Source organism: Furipterus horrens, unplaced genomic scaffold (assembly GCF_987537825.1).
Source record: "Furipterus horrens unplaced genomic scaffold, mFurHor1.1.pri manual_scaffold_5, whole genome shotgun sequence".
Taxonomy (NCBI): Eukaryota; Metazoa; Chordata; class Mammalia; order Chiroptera; family Furipteridae; genus Furipterus; species Furipterus horrens.
In genome coordinates this window covers 153,535,550-153,553,119 of record NW_028327175.1, presented here as the reverse complement: position 1 = coordinate 153,553,119, position 17,570 = coordinate 153,535,550, and positions in this window count along the sequence as shown.

Genomic DNA, 17,570 nt, shown 5'->3' with positions numbered 1-17,570 from the left:
AATTTCTCTCTCCCACCCAACCCACCCCCTCTCCCACAATCATATCCCTCCCCGTTGTCCATGTCCATGAGTCTTTCATACAGGCTCTTTAATTAATCCCTTCCCTTACTTATCCCCCTTCTCTCCCTCTCCCCTCCCCCCTATTGACTGCTATTCTGCTCTTTGTTCTATTTAGTTCCTTTGTTTGTGTTGTTCTTTAGTTTCCTGTATTAGGTGATATCATATGGTATTTTTCTTTCTTTGCCTGGCTTATTTCACTAAGCATAATTCTCTCTAGTTCCATCCATGTTGTTGCAAATGGCAGGAGTTCCTTCTTTCTTTCTGCTACATAGTATTCCATTGTGTAAATGTACCACAGTTTTTTGATCCACTCATCTACAGATGGGCACTTACGTTGTTTCCAGCACTTAGCTATTGTAAACAGTGCTGCAATGAACATAGGGGTGCATAAGTTCTTTTGAATTGGGGTTTCAAGATTCTTCGGGTATAATCCTAGTAGTGGAGTCATTGGTTCAAAAGGCAGTTCCATTTTTAATCTTTTGAGGTAATTCCATACTGTTCTCCATAGTGGCTGCACCAGTCTGCATTCCCACCAACAGTGCAGTAGAGTTCCCGTTTCTCCACATCCTCGCCAGCACTTGTTGTTTGTTGATTTGTTGATGATGGCCATTCTGACTGGTGTAAAATGGTATCTCATTGTGGTTTTTATTTGCATCTCCCTGATGGCTAATGATGTTGAGCATTTTTTCATGTGTCTATGGACCTTCTGTATGTCCTCTTCGGAGAAGTGTTTGTTCAGGTCCCTTGCCCATTTTTTAATTGGGTTGTTTGTTTTCTTGATGTTGAGTTGTATAAGCTCTTTATATATTTTGGAAATCAGTCCCCTGTCTGTGATGTCATTGGCAAATATGTTTTCCCATATGGTTGGTTTCCTTTTCATCTTGCTGATGTTTTCTTTTGCTGAGCAGAAACTCTTCAGTTTGATGTAATCCCATTTATTTATTTTTTCCTTTATTTCTCTTGCTTTAGGAGATGTATCCGTGAAGAGATTGTTATGTGAGATATCTGATATTTTCTTGCCTATGTTTTCCTCTAGGACTTTTATGGTGTCACGGCTTACATTTAAGTCTTTGATCCATCTTGAGTTTATTCTCGTGTGTGGTGTAAGTTGGTGGTCTAGTTTCATTTTTTTGCAGGTCCCTATCCAGTTCTCCCAGCACCATTTGTTAAAGAGGCTCTTCTCACTCCATTTTATGTTCCTTCCTCCTTTATCAAAGATTAGTTGACCATAGAGGCCTGGGTTTATTTCTGGACTCTCTATTCTGTTCCACTGATCTATATGTCTGTTCTTATGGCAGTACCAGACTGTTTTGATTACAGTGGCTTTGTAGTATTGTTTGATATCTGGTGTTGTGATTCCTCCTGCTGTGTTCTTCTGTCTCAAGATTGCTTTTGCTATTCGGGGTCTTTTTTGGTTCCATATGAATTTATGGAGTATTTGTTCTAGGTCTGTGAAATATGTCATTGGTATTTTAATAGGGATTGCATTGAATTTGTAAATTGCTTTGGGTAGTATGGCCATTTTGATGATGTTGATTCTTCCCATCCAAGAACATGGTATTTGCTTCCATTTATTTGTTTCTTCCTTAATTTCTTTCTTCAATGTTATGTAATTTTCAGAGTACAGGTCTTTTATCTCTTTGGTTAAGTTTACTCCTAGGTACTTTATTTTTCTTGTTGCTATAGTAAATGGTATTTTCTTTTTTGTCTCTGTCTCTGCTATTTTATTGTTGGTGTACAGAAATGCCTTAGATTTCTGTATATTTATTTTGTACCCTGCAATTTTGCCAAATTCACTTATTATATTGAGTAGTCTTTTAGTGGAGTTTATAGGATTTTCTAGGTATACTATCATGTCATCTGCATATAATGAAAGTTTCACTTCCTCTTTCCCAATTTGGATGCCTTTTATTTCTTTTTCTTGTCTGATTGCTGTGGCTAGGACTTCCAACACTATGTTGAATAAGAGTGGAGAGAGTGGACAACCTTGTCTAGTTCCTGAGTTCAGGGGGAATGCTTTCAGTTTTTGTCCATTGAGTATGATGTTGGCCTCAGGCTTCTCATATATAGCCTTAATTATGTTAAGATATGCTCCCTTTATTCCCATTTTGCTGAGTGTTTTCATCATAAATGGGTGTTGTACTTTATCAAATGCTTTTTCTGCATCTATTGATATGATCATGTGATTTTTGTCTTTCATTCTGTTTAGGTGATGTATTATATTTATTGATTTGCAAATATTAAACCATCCTTGCATCCCTGGAATGAAGCCCACTTGATCATGATGTATGATCTTTTTGATGTATTGCTGGATCCTGTTTGCCAATATTTTATTGAGGATTTTAGCATCGATGTTCATCAGTGATATTGGCCTGTAGTTTTCTTTCTTTGTTGTGTCTTGACCTGGTTTGGGGATTAGGATAATACTGGCTTCATAGAAAGAGTTTGGGATTTTCCCCTCTTCTTGGATTTTTTGGATCAGTTTGAGGAGGATAGGAGTTAGTTCTTCCCTGAATGTTTTGTAGAATTCGCCTGTGAAGCCATCCGGTCCAGTGCTTTTGTGTGCCGGGAGATTTTGGATTACTGTTTCAATTTCCTTTTTTGTTATTGGTTTGTTGAGACTTTCCACTTCTTCTTGATTTAGTTTTGGAAGGTTGTATGTTTCTAGAAATTTGTCCATTTCTTCTAGATTGTCAAATTTCTTGTCATACAGTTGTCTGAAGTAATTTCTAACTAAGATTTGTATTTCTGAGGTATCAGTCGTGATTTCTCCTCTTTCATTTCTGATTTTGTTTATTTGTGTCTTCTCTCTTTTTTTCTTGATTAGACTGGCTAGAGGCTTGTCGATTTTGTTGATTTTTTCGAAGAACCAGCTCCTAGTTTTGTTGATCTTTTGGATTGTTTGTTTAGTCTCTATGTCATTTAGTTCTGCTCTGATCTTGATGATTTCATTCCTTCTTCTTGCCCTAGGCTTTGTTTGTTGTTGTTGTTCTAGTTCTTGTAGCATTGTGGTTAGGTTTTTTATTTGAGATTCTTCTAGCCTTTTCAGATATGCCTGTATTGCTATAAACTTCCCTCTCAGGACTGCTTTTGCTGTGTCCCACAGGTTTTGGGTTGTTGTGTGCTCATTATCATTAGTTTCTAGAAATTTCTTGATTTCTTCTTTGATGTCATTGTTAACCCATTCATTATTTAATAGCATGTTATTCAATCTCCATGAGTTTGGGTGTCTTTGATTTTTTTCTCTGAGGTTGATTTCTAGTTTCAGGGCATTGTGATCTGAAAAGATGCTTGATATGATTTCAATTTTCTTGAATTTGTTGAGGCTTGTTTTGTGACCTATCATGTGGTCTATCTTTGAAAATGTCCCATGTGCACTTGAAAAGAATGTATATTTTGCTTCTTTGGGGTGAAAAGTTCTATATATATCAGTTAGATCCATGTGGTTTAGTGTGTTGTTCAATGCCTGTATATCCTTGGTGTTTCTTTGCTTTGATGATCTGTCTATTGTTGATAATGGAGTGTTGAAGTCCCCTACAATGAGTGTGTTGTTGTTGATATCCTTTTTGTGGTCTTCTAGTATTTGCTTTATGTATTTGGGTGCTCCTATGTTGGGTGCATATATGTTTATCAAAGTCATATCTTCTTGATGGATTGTTCCTTTAAGTATTATGAAGTGTCCTTCTTTGTCTCTTTTTATTGTCCTTGCTTTGAAATCCATTTTGTCTGATATGAGAACTGCTACCCCGGCTTTTTTTTCCGGTCCATTTGCTTGGAATATTTTTTTATATCCCTTTACTTTCAGTCTGTGTAAATCTTTTGTTTTGAGGTGTGTTTCTTGTAGACAGCAAATATGTGGGTCCTGTTTTCTTATCCATTCCGTTACCCTATGTCTTTTAATTGGAGCATTTAATCCATTTACATTTAAGGTTATTATTGACGTGTATTTATTCATTTCCCTTTGTACCTCTGTTCCTCTCCTCTCTTGTTTTTTTCTTCTTTTTTTCTTAGAACAGTCCCTTTAGCATCTCTTGCAATGCTGGTTTGGTGGAGATGTATTCTTTCAGTCTTCCTTTGTCTGAGAAACTCCTTATTTCACCTTCTATTTTGAATGAGAGCCTTGCTGGGTAGAGTATTCTTGGTTGTAGGCCTTTGTTTTTCATTGCTTGAAATATTTTTGACCATTCCCTTCTGGCTTGTAATGTTTCTGTTGAGAAATCAGTTGATAGCCTTATCGGAGCTCCCTTGTATGTTATTTGCTGTTTTTCTCTTGCTGCTTTTAGGATTCTCTCTTTGTCTTGGAATGTTGCCATTTTAACTATGACGTTCCTTGGAGTGGGTTTTTGGGGGTTCCTCTTGATTGGAACTCTCAGTGCTTCTTGGACTTGCATAGCTTTTCCTCTCATCAGGTTCGGAAAATTTTCTGTCACTATTTCTCCTATCAGATTTTCAATTCCATGTTCCTTTTCTTCTCCCTCTCGTATTCCGATGATCCTTAAATTATTTTTCCTAATGCTATCCTGTAATTCCCTTACATCTTGTTCATATTTTTTCAATCGTTTTTCATTTTGCTGTATTGTCTGGGAGTTTTTCTCTACATTATCTTCTAACTCACTAATCCGATCCTCTGCTTCGTTAAGTCTGCTTTTGACTGATTCTACTGTGTTTTTCAGTTCAGAGATTGTATTCTTAAGTTCTTCCTGGTTCCTGTTAACAATTTCTATGTCTTTTTTTATGCTGGTGTAGTTCTCTGCCAGTTCCCTGTAATTTTCTTGGAGCTGCTGGTAACTTCCTTGAAGGTTGTCATAGTTGATTTTAAGGATGTCGAGTATATTGAGCTTCTTTACCATCATTGTTTTGAATTCCATGTCTGACATTTGGGCTATGTCTATTTCGTCTATCTCTCTTTCTGAGGATTCCTCTTTTCTTTTCATTGAGGGGTTATTTTTGCGTCTTACCATGTTGGATTCTTTTTGTTTTTATTTATTTATTTATTTATTTATTTTGGGGGGGGTAGTCTGCTTTGACTTCCCTCCTTTGTGGTGTAATATTCTTTATCGAAGGTCTGGGAGTTTCAGTGGTGCAGTCTCTTTGATATCCTGAGCCTGATGGTCTTGAGTTACCCTTTATGTCGTTTGTTTATGCTGTTCGGTTATATTTCAGATGTCCTTTGATAGGATCTTCCTTCTGGCTACTTGGTTGAGAGTCACTCTATCTGCTTTGTCTTGAGTTCTTTTGTGGATATGCTGTTAAAGACATAAACACACAGCCCAGGCAGGAGACCCACACCCTCAGAAAGTATCCCCCACTCTATCCTGCTATCGTTAGCCAACTAGCCCATATTAATATAAATGTAAAGAGATTTGAGCTTTTATACTATAAGAAGAATAGATAAGAGTTGTTTTGGGGGAGGAAAAATATAATTTTTGATAGAGGGGTTGATAGATTAATAATAGTTGAGACTGTGCAAGCCAGTTAGTAATATTTACATTGTATGTTAATAAAAATAGAAGAAAAGGATAGAAAAATACATAGTATAGTAAGAAAGTGGGATTGTATTGTATTTGGGTTTATATAGTAATTATATTATATTATTTAGAGTGATAGGGGGGCTAAGCTAGATACACAAATGAATAAACCACGATTAAAGAGAAAGGATGAGAAGGAGAGGTTATATGCAACACGTTAGAGATAAAGTTTGTTATTATTGGAAGAGGTGAAGGAAAAACAACCCCCCCCAAAAAATCCCCAAGAAAATAGAAGAAAGAAAAGAAAGAGAGAAAGAGAAGAAAATAAAAAATTTACCACAAAACCCCCCCTAAAAAAAACCCCAAAAGGGAAGAAAGAAAGGAACAAAGAAAGATAGAAAAGAAAGAAGAAAGAAGAAAGAAAGAAAAAAGAGAGAAAAAAAATTAAAAAATATATATATATACCCCCAAAACCCCCCCAAAAAAACCCCAGGAAAAGAATAAAGAAAGAAGGAAAGAAAAGAAATAATTAAGAAGAAAGAAAGAACAAGGGAGAAAAAATTTGGGAGAAAAAATTTGGAAAAAAAAAATTGATGTTTTTACTCCGTTTTAGCCTTGGTGTGTTGCCTTCTTTTACTGGGTCCGCAGCTGGTCTAGTGTGGCAGGTCAGAGGTTCTTGTTTTTTGCAGGACTGGTGTGCGCCCCCCGGTTGCCGCTATGGTGCGCGCCCCCGGTTGCCGCTATGGTGCGCGCCCGCGGTTGCCGGCAGGGCGCGCTCCCTTGCTGCTTGCTGGAGCCAGTTGAGTGCCCTTGCGCGCAAGCCCCTGCGCTCTCGGGCGGCCCGAGAGTTTGCCCCGCGGTTGGAGCCCACTGCTGCCGGGCCGCAGCGGTTCCCAGTTCGCGCCGAGGCGTCCCTGCCCGCGTGGGCGGCCCGAGCGCTTTCCCCGGGATTCGCTCCTGCCTTCGCTGGGCCGCGGCGGTTCCCCGTTCGCGCGGAGGTGTCCCTGCCCGCGCGGGCGGCCCGAGCGCTTTCCCCGGGATTCGCTCCTGCCTTCGCTGGGCCGCGGTGGTTCCCCGTTCGCGCCGAGGTGTCCCTGCCCGCGCGGGCGGCCCGAGAGCTTTCCCCGGGATTGGCGCCAACTGACCCCGGGCTGAGGTGCTTTTGCGCTGGCGGGCCGCCCCGTGCCCTCAGTCCCCCTGAGCCGAGCTCCGGGAGTTGGTCTCTCGCCTCTTAGGGCAGGGCCAGGGACACTTGCGCTCAGTGGAATCGAGCATCCGTGGGTCGCCGCCTCCCGCTGTTCCCGTGCTGCAGCTGCCCACCTTCCCTCACCCGTCTGGGCGGGCACAAACAGAGCCTGCGCTAGTGGTCTGCTTTCCGGCCTGGGGCCCTGCGCCCACGGGAGCTGTCTAGGGGTGTCTGTGCACAGTCCTCTGCGTGTTCAGTGGGCCCTCCCTGTGCCCGTTGGGGCACTGATCTTATGTCCGTTGGGGAGTGTCCGAGGGATGCCTGGACTCACGGCCCCACGCACCTGGGCCAGTGAATGAGAGCACTTCCCTATGTGCGCCCCCGCGACCCAATGGTAGGGTTGAGGAGTGGATGAGCGGGCCTCTGCACCTGGGCTCCTCCAGAACGGCCTACCACCCCCAAACTTTCCTCCCGTCTCCACTGTCCACTAGAGAAAAATATAAAGGAGAATTATGTTCTCACTTGCCCGGCAGCACGCTGTCTCCTGTCCTTCAGCGCCAATGCCACTTGGTCGAGTCCCGTCTCTGCCGGCGGGCAGAGATCTGCTCTCCGCCTGACTCCTCTCTGGGGTAGCCTGTGGTCCTGCATTATTATTTTTTAATCACAGAATCCTGTTTGCTTTCTTCTTAGAATGAACAAAATCTGTATTATCTATTCTCTTTTCTCTTAAGCAGGATCAAGAGAAGTTTAATTTTATTGATCTTTTCCATTTTGTAAGCATTATTTATCTTTAGACTTTTTAAGCTTTATATTTATTAATTTTTTCTTTCCTCTCTTAAAATTCCATCTTTTGGTTTATATTGTCTGTATTTTTCAATGTTCTTAAGATGTAAAATATGAATCCACTCCTTTTTCTGTTTTTCTTCTTTAATAATGAAAACATTTAAGGCTAACACTTTCACTCCCGGGTACAGCTTTTGCAGCAGTCTCAGGTTTTGATGTGTAGCAATTTCCTTGTGTTACTTTCTAAATAGTTCATCATTTGTTTTGAATTCATCCTTAATCCTATGTTTACCTAGTAGTGTCTTTCTCAATGTCCGAGTACTTAGTTTGTAGACATATTTTATTATGTAATATTTGATACTTTCAGAAGACTATATGTAAGAATCGGTTCCCATCAATCAAATTAAGAAATGGAACACTATCATTGAAGCCTACCTTGTGCTTTTTCTTCTTTTCAACTGACCAATTTGAGTAACCCTAAAACAAAACTACACTATCTCATTACTCTGGCTTTATAATAACAAATCTCAATAATTGTTATGGCAATCTCCTATGTTATTCTATTTCTTAAAAAGTGCTTCAGGAACGTCAGAAAAAAATGACACAGTAAGGAACTCCAAGGGCCTGTGCCTCAACAGAAACACAAAAACTGCCAGGATCAACTTTATCAGAACTCTGGAAAATAGCCAATAGTTTATAGCAACCAAGCAAACACTTAATCGAGAAAAGGGTAACTGAAACCTGGCAGGAATTCTTTGTGGCATTTTAACCCACCCTTGTTCCATCCCTCCCTCCCCAGCTTAGTGGTGGTCTGGAAGATAGCAGCCTTTTGGGGGAGCAGAGCTAACTAACCTTGTTCTCAAAGAATTATGGTTGCCTTTCACCTGCCTGGTCACTCCCTGAAAGACTAATGCAAAGAGCTTGCTCTATTTTGCCGAACTAGGAACTCTCTCAGGGTAAAGAAGCTGCTACATTGAGGGATTTTTTCAAAAACTTTTACAGGCAGGTGAATTATTTTCTGCCACCTTGGACTAGGATATCAGTTGTGACAAACAAGCAACACTCCAAGAGGTTGTTATGAGTTCAATAGTGCCCTCCCCAAAAAGTCTTTTGAAATACTAACCCCTAGTATCTCAGAATGTGATCTTACTGGGAAACAGAATCTTTATAGAGGTGATCAATTTAAAATGAAGTCATGAGGGTAGGCCTTCATCCAATATGACTGGTCTCCTTAAAAAGGGAGAAAATGTGGATTCAGACAGAGGGAAAATCATGTGAAGATATCCAGAGAGAAGTCAGCTATATGATGCATCTACAAGCCAAAGAATGTCAATGATTATCAGCAAACACCAGAAGCCACAATAGAAAAGGAAGGATTTTCCTCGAGAAGGGTCAGAGAGACTATGGCTCTGTTACTACCTTAGGACTTCTACCCTCTGGAACCTTGAGATAGTTAAAATTTCTATTGTGTTTGTCACTTTGTTGTGGCAGCCCTAGGAAACTAGTAAAGGGTTTTTATGACCTACTGTTTTGCAATGGTTTCTTAGAGACGACACAGAAAGCTCAATCAACAAAAGAAAAATAAATTAGGCTTCATCAAAATTAAAAACTTTTGTGCATCAAAGAACACTATCAAAAGAATGAAAGTCCAATTTACAGAATAAGAGAAAGTATTTGAAAATCATATTTTATAATCCAACAATAAAAAGGCAAACAACCCAATTAAAAATGGGCAAAGAACTTAAAAAAGACATTTCTTCAAACAACATATACAAATGATCAGGAAGCACATAAAAAGATACTTAATATCACTAATCATTAAGGAAATGTAAATCAAAACTACAATGAGATATCACTTCATACCTACTAGGATAGCTATAATTTAAAAACAAAAATAAGTGTTGGTGAGGATGTACAGAAGCTGAGGCTCTCATACATTGCCAGTGGAAATGTAAAATGGTATAGCCATTATGGAAAATAGTTTGGTGGTTTTTTAATAAGTTAAACATGGAATTACCATAAGTCTCAGCAATTACCATATGACTCCTCTGCTAGGTATATTCCCAAAAGAATTGAAAACAAGTGTTCAAATGAAAATTTGTACAACAATGTGCATAACAGCACTATTGACAATAGTCAAAAGGTGGAAATTACCCAGCAACTGATTGACAGACAAACAAATGTGGCATATCCATACAATAGAATATTACTGAGCCATAAAAAATTATGAAGTTCTGATATATACTATAACATGAATGAACCTTAAAACATTATGCTAACTGAAATAAGCCAGACACAAAAGGCAACATACTACTGTATGATTCCATTTATATGAAATAACCATGATATCCAAATTCACAGAAACATAAAGCAGATTACTGGTTTTCAGGAACTGGAAGAAGGGAGAATGAAGATTAATTACTCAATGGGTTTGGAATTTCTTTTGGGGGTGACAAAAATGTTCTGGAGTAATTTGTGATGATGATTGCTGAATACTATGAATGAACTAAATACTACTGAACTTGTGCACTATAAAATGGTTAAAATGTATTTTTTCTCACAATGAAAAATAAATGATAAAATAGTGTCTGGGCTAATTTTAGGTTATTGCTTCTCCATATAAAATTTTAGATGAGCCTAACAAAATCCTTGACATTATATTATTGAATCTGTCAATCTATTAACATAGTGTAGGTCTCTACATCTTCTTTATAGCTTTTAGTTTTAATTTTTTTCTATTTAAAAATTGCATATTTTTGTTAGATTTATTTATAAATGCATTTTACAATATTTTTTTGTAAAATTTCATATGCATACAGAAAAGACTACAAATCATAAAGGTATGGTTGATGAATTAACAGAAAGTGAATAAACTCACATAAGTAACCAAATTAAGAAATAGAATGTTACCAGTCTCCACCAGAAGTTTTCTTTGTATTCCTTTCAAGTCACTAACTCTACCCTCCTCCCCAAAGACACTACTCTTTTTACTTCCAATTCTAATGTAGTTCATTTTTTTCAATGTTTCCATTGTAATTAGTGCTTTTTGTTTCCAGTTCATGAAATTTCCCCCGAGTTTATTAAAGTATTTCCTCCATTTTATTATATTTCAGATGCTTCCATTATGACTTCTTCAAATCATAAATAATGTAAATGTATTTGCTTACTCTAAAAAAAATTGTGGGTATTCTCTAGTTTAATCCTACCAAAGGGTATATTCTGTATGTTTTCAGTCCTGTTGAATTTGTAGAGATTGTTTTGTGGCCTAACATGTGATCAATTCAGATTTCTTGCATGTACACTTAAAAATAAGTGGATTCTGTCACTGTTGGGTGGAGTGGTCTGCATTTGTCATTTAGGTCAAGGTTTGAATAATTATGCTTTGAATAATAGGTTAATTCTGTTATTCAAATCTTTGCCGTTAATAATCTTTTTCTTTTTATTAATTTCTTAGCAAATTTCAAGCATACAATATAAATGTTAGCTATAATCATCATGTACATTAGATTCTCAGAACTTATATATTTTATAAATGAAACTTTAAACATTTTGATCAACATCTCTATGTTTTCCCTATCCCAACCCCTAGCAACCACCACTATACTCTGTTACTATGAGTTCAACTTTTTGAGATTCTACTTAAAAGTGATACTAGGTGGTACTTGTCTTTCTCTATTTGGTGTATTTTATTTAACATAATACCCCCTGATTTACCCATGTTGTCACAAGCAGCAGGATTTTCTTCTTTTTTATGACCAATAACATTCCATTGTATATATGTAACAGTGGGAAATTGTAACTCTACTATCCTTTTGACATTGCTTCTGTAAATGCTGACTCTGACTAATATGTAGCTTGTATTATAGATAAACAGTATGGCTGTATTAAATTCCTAGGAACTAAGTCCAAAAGATACAGACCCTGATCTTCAGGTATTCCAGCTCTGGGAGATTTGCTGACCTTCAAATGAAAACCAGGAGGATGCACACAATACCATCACTTGACCAGTTTCAAGGTCCTCATCAAAATAGATCATTCTGGTCTGCATGTAGCTCACTCAACAGAGAACTCTCAACCCTCTCCCCTTGATCTATTTGCTATGTTTTCCCTCTCCCTCCTTATAAAACTCTGCCTATACCAAGATAGGGAGATGGGTTTTTGGATAACAGTCTCCCATCTTCTTAGGTGGCCACCACCTGAATCACCTTTTATGCTTCTCACCAGCACCTGTCTCATGAGTTTGGCTTTCTTTGTGGCAGGCAGTGAGATCTGTGTCACCTGGGTGATTTGATATTTCACCAAAAAAACCTGCATGAGAGGTGATGTATGAGCAAGTGCTGTTGTCACGATGAAGCTGCCAATCACCAATTGCCCACAGCTGTGGGCTTCTGAATCATCTGAATAGTTTCCAGGAGGAATGTTCCAGCTTAATGGAAAACAGGTTAAGATTTGTTGCTCTACTCACTTAGTCATTTTGAATGTGATGGCCACACAGTACACATGCTCACTCAATTGATTCTACTTCCCTCACTGACTAGTACATTGAAGTTATCATTGTTCATGCATGCACATTCCAGTCCACTCCCTTTGGCTGCCAGGTTACATCAATGTCGCGTAAACCGTTCTCATTATATTAACAATGGCTGGACTTTCTCTGGACAGGCTTTGAATATCCAAACATAATATGCAGATCTTGTTTGGACTCTGAATCAAAAATATATTTTAAGATACCTGAAACATTTGAACACAGGCTGTGCATTGGATGATATTAAGGAATCATTGTTAAATTTGTTGGACGTGGTGATATCTACCAAAGATAGAGACAGAAGAGTTTTAGACAAAAATTTTAAACATTTTATATAATTTGCTCATAGAGTAATTTGAGAATATTGAGAACCTATTTCCTTTAAGACTTTTATACTAAATACCTCATCCTACTCAAAAAAATATACGTGACAAATAAATTAAGCTACTTGACTTCATATAGCAAGCTGGCCTGTTATTGTATCAAAGCCTAGTCAAACATAGACAAAACCTCCATTTTATTCTATTTCTATACATAAGCCAACACAATTTTGGGAAAAAATAGTCCAGTATATTCAGTTGTGGATGGATGAGAATATTTTAGGAGTGAAGTCAGAAAATTCACATGATGGTTATTTTTTTGAGTTAACTTGACTGGGCAAAGAGATACCCAGATAGCAGGTAAAACATTTCTGAGTTTGTCTGTGAAGCTGTTTCTGGAAGAGAATAGCACTTGATTCAGTGGGCTGAATAAAAAGAAGATCCACCCTCACCAATGTGTGTGGGCATCATCTGATCCCTGAGGGTCAGAATGGAACAAAAAAGAAGAGGAAGGAAGAATGAATTCCCTCTCTCTCATTTTGAACTTGGACATCCAAATTTCCTGCCCTCAGACATTGGAGCTCCAGGTTCTCAGGCCTTGAATCTGGCACTTACACCAGTGGCCCTCTGGATTTTAGCCTTTGGCTTCAGACTAGGAGTTACACCATCAGCTCCTTCGGGTCCTCAGTCCTACTAACTTGAACTACTGAATCATCCCACCAGATTTCTTGATTCTTTAGCTAGCAGATAAGAGATTATAAGACTTCTCAGCTTCCACAGCTGCATGAACCAATCCTATAATAAACTTCTTATATATATCCATATATATCCTGATGGTTCTGTTTCTCTGGAGAACCCTAACTAATGCAACCTGTAAGAAAAAAAATATTTATTTTTTAAAACGTGGTCTGAGGGGAGATTTCTGATGAAAGTGCCCTAAGATGTAAACCATCATGTAAGCCAGCAGTCTTCAACATAGGAATCATCTATCAGGCTGTGAGTAGCAAGATGTAAAAAAAGAATGCCATTGAAGGACATTCAACTAGCGTTGTCTTTTGTAGGCTGATCATGAAATGGATTTAATGGAAACTAATATTTTCTGTTGATTCCATGAGTATAGCTCTTAGGAAATTTGTACAAAGATATTAAAAATAACATTTACCAATTGCCCAAACTCACCTCTTTAAACCAAATAATGGGCACTGATATGCCCTGTTTTTATTTTATTTTATTTTATTTTCAAGATTTTATTTATTTATTTTTAGAGAGAGGGGAAGGGAGGGAGAAAGAGAGGGAGAGAAACATCAATCTGTGGTTGCCTCTTGTGTGCCTCCAACTGCATATCTGGCCCACAACCAAGGCATGTGCCCTGAGTGGGAATCGAACCAGCGATCCTTTGGCTCACAGGCCAGCACTCAGTCCATTCAGCCATACCAGTCAGGGCTATGCCCTGCTTTTAGATGCAATGACAGTATCAACCCTTCATTGAGCAAGTACTATGGGACAGGTAGTATGCCATGAATTTTACCAATATATTAATAATTGCCCATGCAATGACCCCATAAGGAAGGTATGATTATATCCATTTGGCGGATGTGAAAATAGTTTCTGAAAGTTTAAATGACCTGCCCAAAACTCTACTCTAAGAGCTGGGTAGCTGGGATTTAACCCTGGATCTGTTTGGCTCCAAACCCTGTATTCTTTATTGTGTTTCACAAAACCATCAACTACCATGTACTTCAGAGTAAACTGATTGTTTAACTACATTTAGATGGGATTGTTTTAGAACATTTTAGCTATAAATTTTTTTCTTTTTTTATCAATTGTTTTATTTCTTTGCCATTTAATTAACTTTTTAAATATTAAAAGTAGTGCTTGCTTGATTGATTTTTTAAAATGATCAAATAATAGCACTGGCAGTGTTGTTCAGTGTATTGAGTGCCAGCCTGTGAACCGAAAGGTTGCCGGCTTGATTCCAGGTCAGGGCACATGCCTGGGTTGCAGGCCAGGTCCCTGGTTGGGGGCATAGCAGAGGCAAGCAACTGATGCTTCTCTCCCTCTCTTTCTCCCTCCCTTCCCCTCTTTCTGAAAACAAATAAATAAAATAATTTTTAAAAAGATCAAATAATAAAAAAGGTTTAGTTAAAAGTAAAACTTCCCCATGCTCATCCCATATCCTTCTTAGAGATGACAACTATTAAAATTCTTAGAGTTCTTTCCAGAAAACTTCTGTCTCTATTTGCACATACACAATTGTTTAATTGGATGTATACATATTTGGCACAATGTTCTGTGCCTTTCTTTTTCACTTAACATATGTTGCACATCTTTCTACACAAGCATGTATAGTTATATGTTTTCATTTTGATAGCTACATACATTGGCATTTTGTTGTATGGATGTACAATACATCACCCAGGTTAAGGAATCTGTACTACGGTTGTTTCCTTTATTTTTTTATTATAAACGATACTGCAGTGTTCAGTCTTATATGGAAATGTTTGTATATGTATGTGAGTTTATCTGTCAAATTGAATTAAATGCTTGAAAATCAAGTATTACCCTCTAAGCAAGTCCCAACTTTGGTTATAATAAGTAATGGAGATTACATTTCAGGGCCCCATGAGACCCAGAAGCCAGTTTAAAAGAGTTATTGTACAGCATTTTTATTCTCTACTAAAAGCAACATTATTCAATATTCAGACATGACAACATTGACTTCAGTCTGGTGCTGGTGAGCAGAATTGTTTAAAATATCTGAACTGTCTGGACTCAACATGTTTTATCAGAATGATCATGGAAAGTTTTGCCTACAGGCAAGTGACATCTTCAAAGGGCAGGGAAGTTCTGGTTTTAAAAATTACCTTCTTAAAGGGAAAATGATTAGGGTATACCAAGTTTATCATGTAAATTTGTTAAATAATATTAAACAGCATGCTGGAACAATGCCTTTAACAAAAACTTTCCATAATCTGCAAATATTACATGTTCATTTTGTGACAATAATGTGAAGCTCTTCTTTCTCATAAAGGAGCATGCTGATCCTGATATGACTTAGTTGTGAACAAGTGTTATGTCACAGTTAGATATTTCTCTTTTTCCTCAAGAGACAAAAAGATCATTCAATATATGGAGTGTGTTTAAAAAAAGATTGTACTAAGGATTTACTGGAATGAGGGTAAATTCTTATAAGTAGAAATGCTGATTTAAATGATATGCCTTTTAAATTTTGATACATATTGTCAAAATGCCTTCTAAAAATTGTTCAAGTGTATATTCCTACAAACTTTGTTATCCTGAACCCCACTCCTCTCCACGCACATGTTCTCATCCTGTAAGTTACTAACGTTCTAATGATGGAAAATGCAATTTCTAAAATATGATATCTTGCTTTTCAATTGCATTTTTAAATTATGAATTTTAGTATCACACAGTTACTTTACTTATGAACAGGCCATCTAAGAGTTTCCTTTATAATGACTTTAGTTCTGGTTCCTAGAGGCTGTGGAAATATAATTTATAAGTATATAGTACTGTATTTAAATTTTGTGAAGTTTATTTATTTTTCATTATACAGTCATGCTACATACCTGTCCTTGAGAACAGTCTCAGTAGTCCCTCTCTATATCGCAGTTCACTTATTGCAGCCTCACTGTATCATGGGATTTTTAAAAATATTATATTTAATTATTTATCGCGAATTTTTCGCTATACTGTGGGATTTTGTGGTACTGTATACGTATGTTGTTAAAGTTACATAGGTTTAAGAGTGTAGAATAAATGTAAGGTTCCTACTTCTCGGGGGTTTCTGAAACGTAATACCCATGATAAGTGAGGGAATACTGTATATGATGACTGAAAAGGGGATTAGATAGTATAATAGATTGTCTGCAAAGATAACTGTTCCTCCCATCAGTCAATGAAGACTGTTCCCCTGCCCTTTCTTGACTCCAGCTGTTCATGTGACTTGCTATAATCTACAAAGTATGATGGAAGTCGTGTTGGGCACATTCTTTGAGAGATATGGCAGTTTCTGCTTTTACTTGTTTATAGGGAACAAGAGATGAACTATAATGTAAGATAGAGATTCATCCAACTCCCAGCCATTCCAGTCACCCAGCGGAGGTGCTCAAAATGTAGGTGAAGCCATCCTGGGCATTCCAGGTCATGTGAAGCTCACAGATGATTGCAGTCACATGAAGAATTCTAGTCAATGCCATGTGAAAAAGAAGAACCAACTGATCCCAGCTAACTCTCAGAATTGTGAAAATTAAATAAATAATTGAACACTAAAGTAGGAACTAAATAGTATCTAGAGAGAAAATCATGTGAAATATTAAACAAAAACCAATTGTTATGACAGGAAAGATCAGTGTAGATGGACAGGGAAGGCCCCAGATCAAAGGGGCGTACAGAAAACTCTTCTGAGTTAGAGTTCAATGGCTGGGACTGGAATTCTAGACTTGTGTTTCCAGTGGAGCTTCCTGCAATGATGGAAATGTTCATTTGTGGCTATTGAGCACATGAAGTGTGACCTGTGCATCTGTGAAGTTGAATTTTAGATCCTATTTAATGTTAATTAATTATATTTAATTTTAATTAGTTATATTTAATTTAAATAGCCCCATGTGGCTAGTGACTACCAATTAGACAATGCATCTACTACATAATATGTAGGACTTCACCCTGATGAAAGGAAAAAAATAAATAACTCACTCCAAAATTGTGTCTTTTGATCTACTTTCTTTTGAGAATTCTGAGAAGAATCTCATTACTCTGAACTTGATCTGCTTAAGAGTCTCAGAAGCTGCTTAGAATGACCATATTATCTGTCAACACCTCCATTTGGAAAACCAAGAATCAGAATAAGTGGGTTCCTCCTTGTTGTAATTTTTGAGTAAATAGAGATGGGGCTTTAAAAAATATCTGTCTTTGCCTTTCATTCTATATCTATAAATAGTCTTGAGTTAAAAAAAATTACCTATTTTAGAGAAAATTTCTAATAACTTTAATTAGTGTATTGTAATTCCACCCCAAACTTTTTTATAGGTATGCTGTATTTCCTAAACTTCTTCCAATATAGAAATAAATTTTGCGCATGCGTGTGTGTGTGTGTGTGTGTGTGTGAGATCTCCATTAACCTCTTGCAACAGCAATAGGATACATTTTGGGAATGCTCTTTTAGAAAACTGCAGAAGAACTTTCATTAAACTGGACTAAGTGTCATA